Raw genomic sequence first — 8875 nt, forward strand, 5'->3', positions numbered from 1 at the left:
AACAGCAAGTCTGGGACAGGTAGCACGTCTGGTGAACAGGTCAGGTTCCATTGCCGCAGGTAGAACAGTTGAAACTGGAGCAGCAGCATGGCCAGGTGGACTGAGGACAGCAAGGAGTCATCCGGCCAGGTCGTCCTGAGGCATGGTCCTAGGGCTCAGGTCCTCCGAGAGAGAGAAAGAAAGAAAGAAAGAAAGAAAGAAAGAAAGAGAAAGAAAGAAAGAAAGAGAGAGCATTAGAGAGAGAATACTTAAATTCACACAGGACACCGGATAAGACAGGAGAAATACTCCAGATATAACAGACTGACCCCCGACACATAAACTACTGCAGCATAAATACTGGAGGCTGAGACAGGACGGGTCAGGAGACACTGTGTTCCCGTCCGACGATACCCCCAGACAGGGCCAAACAGGCAGGATATAACACCATCCACTTTGCCAAAGCACAGCCCCCACACCACTAGAGGGATATCTTCAACCACCAACTTACCATCCTGAGACAAGGCCGAGTATAGACCATGAAGATCTCCGCCACGGCACAACCCAAGGGGGGGCGCCAACCCAGACAGGAAGATCACGTCAGTGACTCAACCCACTCAAGTCATGCACCCCTCCTAGGGACGGCATGGAAGAGCACCAGTAAGCCAGTGACTCAGCCCCTGTAATAGGGTTAGAGGCACAGAATCCCAGTGGAGAGAGGGGAACCGGCCAGGCAGAGACAGCAAGGGCAGTTCGTTGCTCCAGTGCTTTTCCGTTCACCTTCACACTCCTGGGCCAGACTACACTCAATCATAGAACCTACTGAAGAGATGAGTCTACAGTAAAGACTTAAAGGTTGAGACTGATTCTGCGTCTCTCACATGGGTAGGCAGACCATTCCATAAAAATGGAGCTCTATAGGAGAAAGCCCTGCCTCCAGCTGTTTGCTTAGAAATTCTAGGGACAGTAAGGAGGCCTGTGTCTTGTGACCATAGCGTACGTGTAGGTATGTACGGCAGGACCAAATCAGAAGATAAGTAGGAGCAAGCACATGTAATGCTTTGTAGGTTAGCAGTAAAACCTTGAAATAAGCCCTTGCCTTAACAGGAAGCCAGTGTAGAGCGGCTAGCACTGGAGTAATATGATCAATTATTTTGGTTCTAGTCAAGATTCTAGCTGCCGTGTTTAGCACTAACTGAAGTTTATTTAGTGCTTTATCCGGGTAGCCGGAAAGTAGAGCATTGCAGTAGTCTAACCTAGAAGTGACAAAAGCACAGATGAATTTTTCTGCATAATTTTTGGACAGAAAGTTTCTGATTTTTGCAATGTTACGTAGATGGAGAAAAGCTGTCCTTAAAACATTCTTGATATGTTCGTCAAAAGAGAGATCAGGGTCCAGAGTAAAGCCGAGGTCCTTCACAGTTATATTTGAGACCAATGAACAACCGTCAAGATTAATTGTCAGATTCAACAGAAGATCTCTTTGTTTCTTGGGACCTAGAACAAGCATCTCTGTTTTGTCCAAGTTTAGAAGTAGAACATTTGCCACCATCCACTTCCTTATTTCTGAAACACAGGCTTTCAGGGTGTGCAATTTGGGGGCTTCACCATGTGTCATTAAAATATAGAGCTGTGTGTCATCTGCATAGCAGTGAAAGTTAACATTATGTTTCTGAATGACATCACCAAGAGGTAAAATATATAGTGAAAACAATAGTGGTCCTAAAATGGAGCCTTGAGGAACACCGAAAATTACAGTTGATTTGTCAGAGCCACAGAGACAAACTGCATCTGTCTTCATGCTCCTAGACCTTAGTGCTGCTTTTGATACCATCAATCACCACATTATTTTGGAGAGATGGGAAACCCAAATTGGTCTATAAGGACAAGTTCTGGCCTGGTTTAGATCTTATCTGTCGGAAAGATATCAGTTTGTCTCTGTGAATGGTTTGTCCTCTGACAAATCAACTGTAAATTTCGGTGTTCCTCAAGGTTCCGTTTTAGGACCACTATTGTTTTCACTATATATTTTACATCTTGGGGATGTCATTCGAGAACATAATGTTAACTTTCACTGCTATGCGGATGACACACAGCTGTACATTTCAATGAAACATGGTGAAGCCCTAAAATTGCCCTCGCTAGAAGCCTGTGTTTCAGACATAAGGAAGCGGTGGCTGCAAACGTTCTACTTTTAAACTCGGACAAAACAGAGATGCTTGTTCTAGGTCCCAAGATACAAAGAGATATTCTGTTGAATCTGACAATTAATTTTGATGGTTGTACAGTCGTCTCAACAAAAACTGTGAAGGACCCCGGCGTTACTCTGGACCCTGATCTCTCTTTTGACGAACATATCAAGACTGTTTCAAGGACAGCTTTTTTCCATCTACGTAACATTGCAAAAATCAGAAACTTTCTGTCCAAAAATGATGCCGAAAAATTAATCCATGCTTTTGTTACTTCTAGGTTAGACTTCTGCAATGCACTACTTTCCGGCTACACGGATAAAGCACTAAATAAACTTCAGTTAGTGCTAAATACTGCTGCTAATGGAGCTGGTCGGTAATCACGCCTGGAGGTAATCACTGAGAACTCAACCAGCTGGTTTGAGCCACAGCATTTTATAGCAAAGTCCATCCTCATTCAGTCTCATGACACACAACAGATGTATGTGTGGGTCACAAGGTTAGGATTTGTATGAAAGATACTTATAATTCACAGCAGACAGAATCTGCTGTAAAAACAGTTCTCATTGTGTAGAGACCAGTGTCTGGCCCCCCAACTCCATACTGGAGCCATCTCCCCCTGGTACCCCAGTACAGAAACATTAACTCATGCTCTAGAATGCGTATCCCTAAAGACATCGTAAATCTCCTGTCAGTGTTATCTCCCAGAGGCCCACTTTCAGTTCACACAGACACAAAAGAGTTATAAGAACCCTCTATTCTGTTGCATAAAACAACAATTTGATGCAATAAAAGTATTATAAAATAATCTTGTAATTTCCACCATAGTTGACAAAACAATCTATGACTCTGTCATACAGTACACACTTTTAGTTTGTTGTCCTAGGCTACCTGGTTAAAATGCTGTACAAAGTCCAGAAACAGGCAAGGGTCAAAACCGGGAGGACTAGAAAAAGGAGAATGCAAAAAGCAGGAGAACAGGAAAAATGCTGGTTGACTTGGAAAAATACAAAACGAACTGGCACAGAGAGACAGGAAACACAGGGATAAATACACTGGGGAAAATAAGCGACACCTTGAGGGGGTGGAAACAATCACAGGAACAGGTCAAACAGAACAGGGCGTGACAGGAAAGGGACAATTTTAGCTAGCTAGCTAGCTAGCAACCAGAGAACAACAATTCATTTTTTTTCTATCAATGACGTTTTTTGTTGTTGATGTGATTGGTGTGAAGCCAACTACAAACTGGCTTCCCTTGACACTTTGTTTTTGGAGCACCAGCGCTATTCACACTATAGCTCACTCAGTTTACCTCAAAGCTGATTGGCTATTATTTTATACTTTATTATGTAATACTCTTTTTGACCAGACAGCATCAGATAGATGGGCTACACATACAAAGACAGTGGGGCGCTGATTCCCTCGCTCAGATGCTTTCTCCGGTGAGATATATTCAGCCTTTTGCGAATTGAAGGAAAATTATGAAACATTAATTATTTTATTCGTTTTTTTGTTGTTTTTCTGTTGGTACATTTTTTGGGGATGCCTGGCTTCCCTTGGCATCCATGAATACATGCCACTGGGAAATTGGCCTATATGGATAGGGCCAAATGTAAATGTTTCTAACAGAAGCACTTTAAAAAGCATATAGGGGGAATTTGGATAAAGTGGGACATTTTTTGCAGTTCTGTCTTCTGTAACCTCTTTCGACATCTATCCAACATATTAGCCCAATACATGATACATTTCTGCAATCCTCAAGATGTTTCTTAATCACACTACAAAATAAGGCATGACACACCCATTTGTGTACACTGAGACAAAACCATATTTTTAGTTTGCATTTAGTAGACTGGGAAGCAGGTTAGATAAACTTGGACTGTGTGACACCAATTATTATAGTCCAAATTGTACCCCAATGACAATTCAATTCAATGTTGTGTGACTCAGAAACATCTGAAGTTTTCATAAATGCATCATGTGTTGGGCTAATATGTTGGATATGTCTGAAGAGGGTTACCAGGAGACGGAAATGCAAAAAGTGTCCCACTTTTTCTGAATTCACTCAAATAAACAGTACTAATAAACGAAGTACAAGAAAAAAAATAACAAGAAAAAGTACTACAAGAACCAGAGCCCTGCCTAACCTAAGTACAGGGGATCCCTAATGTAAACTAGATCTCTTTCCTATAAGACTGTCACACTTTAGCTACTCCATGCTGTCCTACTTTAGCTAGCTATGGTTGGTAAAGTGGGAAAACAAAAAACATGACTGATTTCCAACATTTTAAGATAATATTGGCACATTTTTTAAATGTATTTTTATGCAGCAGTACAGATGTTTCACATTTACATCACAATGTGGCACAGTGCATTATTTATACATTTTATAACCTAAACATCAAAACTGAAAAACAGCTATGTCACAGATCTTACTGTGGGCTTGGGTGGTTAGCTTCCTGTTTGAAGCTTGCTCAGCACCAATGAAGTGATGTGATTTTGAGATGTGGTTTCTCTTCATGGGTTTAGTAACAATATATTTTCTCTTGTCAGAAATAAACACATCAGGATTAAGCTGTCCCAGTTTATAGGATGTCCCAATCTTTCTGAATTCACCCTATAACCATAGTAGCAATTGAAAGGGAACACTTTCGAGATGATGGGGAAATTATCAGACCAAAGGTGAGGACACAACAGTTCACCTGACACAAGACTGAATTCAAACATTACACAGTTGATTTTATGTGCATTTTACATTTACTGTACTTTTCACAGCATTTGTAAATAACTACATTTGAAAATACACGGGATACATTCAGTAACATAATAATAACATTCAGACAATTTTTAGAGTAGGTGCAAGATGAGAAAAAAAATGATTACAAGGGTTTGAGTGAGAGGTCTAACTGGTGTCTCCAAGTGGCCACATACCTCTCCAAACTGTGCAAAGTGCCTAACACAGGAACCAAACCGGCTGCGCACGTGCTCCATTGTGCGCCATAGTGCATAAATGTATTTTGTCCCCCCACACCAAACGCAATCACAACTCGCAGGTTAAAATATCAAAACAAACTCTGAACCAATTATATTAATTTGGGGACAGGTCTAAAAGCATTAAACATGTATGGTAATTTAGCTAGTTAGCTTGCACTTGCTAGCTAATTTGTCGTATTTAGCTAGCTTGCTGAGTTGTTATTTTACCTGAAATGCACAAAGTCCTCTACTCAGCCAATTAATCCACACATAAACCGGTTGTTAGGAGTGTGTATTGGGGGCGAAGTCAGGTGCAGGAGAGCAGAGTGTAGTGAACAGGCCCACTTTTTATTCCGGTCAAAATGACAGCACAAAATAACATAAAATGTGCCCTAAACACGGAACATAGACAAAAAGTTATGCGCGTAACAATATCCACAATAACAAAATACACTTAAGCTGCTTTTTTTTTTTTTTTTTAGCTCTCCTAGCTTTGCCATTGAGGAACTGAAGCAAGCAGTTTGTAATGTTTTGTTTGGAACACAGCCCTGAATCCCCACCACCACACAATTACTTTTTGTGTTTACGCATTCCAAAAAAGTTCAATTATAAATCGCAAGGACAGGTGGGCATCATTTGACAGCTTATTCAATTGCCAACATGGCTAAGTTATAAAATATGATTTTACAGTGTTTGGCTTTCAAAAGCAAAACAGATTGTAATTTTGGTGAGCATTGAATGGAGTCATGAGCGCATTCAAGTGTGAGTTCCATTCCTCTTTTTTGAAGCTAAAATAATAATACATAATAATACATTTAATTTATATAGCACTTTTAATTAGTGTTATGTCAAAGCTCTAAAATTTGGCATGAGGATCTGGCTCACGTTCTGTACATGTTACAAACACATTCGTTTTTCTAATGCTGCTGTCCCTTCACGTTTCGATATTTTACCACCCTCTTCTGAACCATTATGTGTAGCCCATTGCCTTGATCACACTGATAGTGTACATTTTGGTACACAAGAAGTACATTCATTTCTAATGGAACGCTGCATTTGCCTTGCTGTGTTGCAGAGGCAGACAGAGTTGCAGTAGTTCTGTGTGGTGCATATGTCGGATTTAACGAAGGTATGCCTCAAACTGTATAGTAATTTTGCAGTCTAACACTTTGAACACACTGACAGCATTTTTGCGCAAAATAATATGCAGCATCATCTTGATATGTACAGTGCCTTGCGAAAGTATTCGACCCCCTTGAACTTTGCGACCTTTTGCCACATTTCAGGCTTCAAACATAAAGATATAAAACTGTATTTTTTTGTGAAGAATCAACAACAAGTGGGACACAATCATGAAGTGGAACGACATTTATTGGATATTTCAAACTTTTTTAACAAATCAAAAACTGAAAAATTGGGCGTGCAAAATTATTCAGCCCCTTTACTTTCAGTGCAGCAAACTCTCTCCAGAAGTTCAGTGAGGATCTCTGAATGATCCAATGTTGACCTAAATGACTAATGATGATAAATACAATCCACCTGTGTGTAATCAAGTCTCCGTATAAATGCACCTGCACTGTGATAGTCTCAGGGGTCCGTTAAAAGCGCAGAGAGCATCATGAAGAACAAGGAACACACCAGGCAGGTCCGAGATACTGTTGTGAAGACGTTTAAAGCCGGATTTGGATACAAAAAGATTTCCCAAGCTTTAAACATCCCAAGGAGCACTGTGCAAGCGATAATATTGAAATGGAAGGAGTATCAGACCACTGCAAATCTACCAAGACCTGGCCGTCCCTCTAAACTTTCAGCTCATACAAGGAGAAGACTGATCAGAGATGCAGCCAAGAGGCCCATGATCACTCTGGATGAACTGCTGAGGTGGGAGACTCTGTCCATAGGACAACAATCAGTCGTATATTGCACAAATCTGGCCTTTATGGAAGAGTGGCAAGAAGAAAGCCATTTCTTTAAGATCTCCATAAAAAGTGTTGTTTAAAGTTTGCCACAAGCCACCTGGGAGACACACCAAACATGTGGAAGAAGGTGCTCTGGTCAGATGAAACCAAAATGGAACTTTTTGGCAACAATGCAAAACGTTATGTTTGGAGTAAAAGCAACACAGCTCATCACCCTGAACACGCCATCCCCACTGTCAAACATGGTGGTGGCAGCATCATGGTTTGGGCCTGCTTTTCTTCAGCAGGGACAGGGAAGATGGTTAAAATTGATGGGAAGATGGATGGAGCCAAATACAGGACCATTCTGGAAGAAAACCTGATGGAGTCTGCAAAAGACCTGAGACTGGGACGGAGATTTGTCTTCCAACAAGACAATGATCCAAAACATAAAGCAAAATCTACAATGGAATGGTTCAAAAATAAACATATCCAGGTGTTAGAATGGCCAAGTTAAAGTCCAGACCTGAATCCAATCGAGAATCTGTGGAAAGAACTGAAAACTGCTGTTCACAAATGCTCTCCATCCAACCTCACTGAGCTCGAGCTGTTTTGCAAGGAGGAATGGGAAAAACTTTCAGTCTCTCGATGTGCAAAACTGATAGAGACATATCCCAAGCAACTTACAGCTGTAATCGCAGCAAAAGGTGGCGCTACAAAGTATTAACTTAAGGGGGCTGAATAATTTTGCACGCCCAATTTTTCAGTTTTTGATTTGTTAAACAAGTTTGAAATATCCAATAAATGTCGTTCCACTTCATGATTGTGTCCCACTTGTTGTTGATTCTTCACAAAAAAATACAGTTTTATATCTTTATGTTTGAAGCCTGAAATGTGGAAAAAGGTCGCAAAGTTCAAGGGGGCCGAATACTTTCGCAAGGCACTGTATGCAATAAAAGTTCAACATTCACCTTCTGCTAACATTTATGTCAAGCCGTCTACACGTACAGTTTGACGCCTGTGTTCGATAAATCCAATGTATGCACCACACCGAACGCACTGAAACTGCCTCTGCAACCAATGCTGCAAGGCAAAGGCAGCGTTTATTTGGAAAGTAATGTAATTCTGGTGTACCAAAATGTAAGGCACTGTCGGTGTGTTCGAAGCGTAACTGCAGTCACAGTGCAGTATAACTGCAGTTATTCCGCAATTACTGTGTCCAAAATTGACTGCAGATACTGCAGTTTAAAAACAGCCATTTTCTTTGTAAGGGTATGCTTACTGAGGAATACAATAGTTCGAACAGATTTGTGAACAACAAAGCTTGTAGGAAAATGTGCTTATGCTTAATAGCCTACTGAGGGAATGCAATAGTTCGAACAGTTTTGTGTACAGCATGAAGTTTGTAGGCTAGACCAGTGACCAGACTGAGGCATCAAAGAGGGGGAAGCGGGGCACTCAGCACAGCAGCTACATACACAGCTGAGTGGGCACTCAGCTATGTAAAAAAAACAAATAAGTGTATATCCTCCACTGAAATATCAGTATTTCAAAAAATTATGGAACGCCGTTTGGGTCTTTGTATGTCAAAAAAAGATACACGTCAAATAACACTATTTGACGAGTCAAATAACACAGTTCTATTATAGAATGATGTATGTTCTGAATTTGCACGTGAAAGCCAAGCGCAACCACTACTAGTAGCACTGTCAAAACTGTACATAAAAGTCTGCAAACAAGCAAACACCGGCAAAGAACGATGTGTTTACAATACCGCTTTGGTAATAAGGCATTATTTGTTCAACCGCAACTTCTGTGGTAGCTAGCTTTAGCTTG

The sequence above is a fragment of the Oncorhynchus nerka genome, linkage group LG9a, assembly GCF_034236695.1.
Source record: "Oncorhynchus nerka isolate Pitt River linkage group LG9a, Oner_Uvic_2.0, whole genome shotgun sequence".
Lineage (NCBI taxonomy): Eukaryota > Metazoa > Chordata > Actinopteri > Salmoniformes > Salmonidae > Oncorhynchus > Oncorhynchus nerka.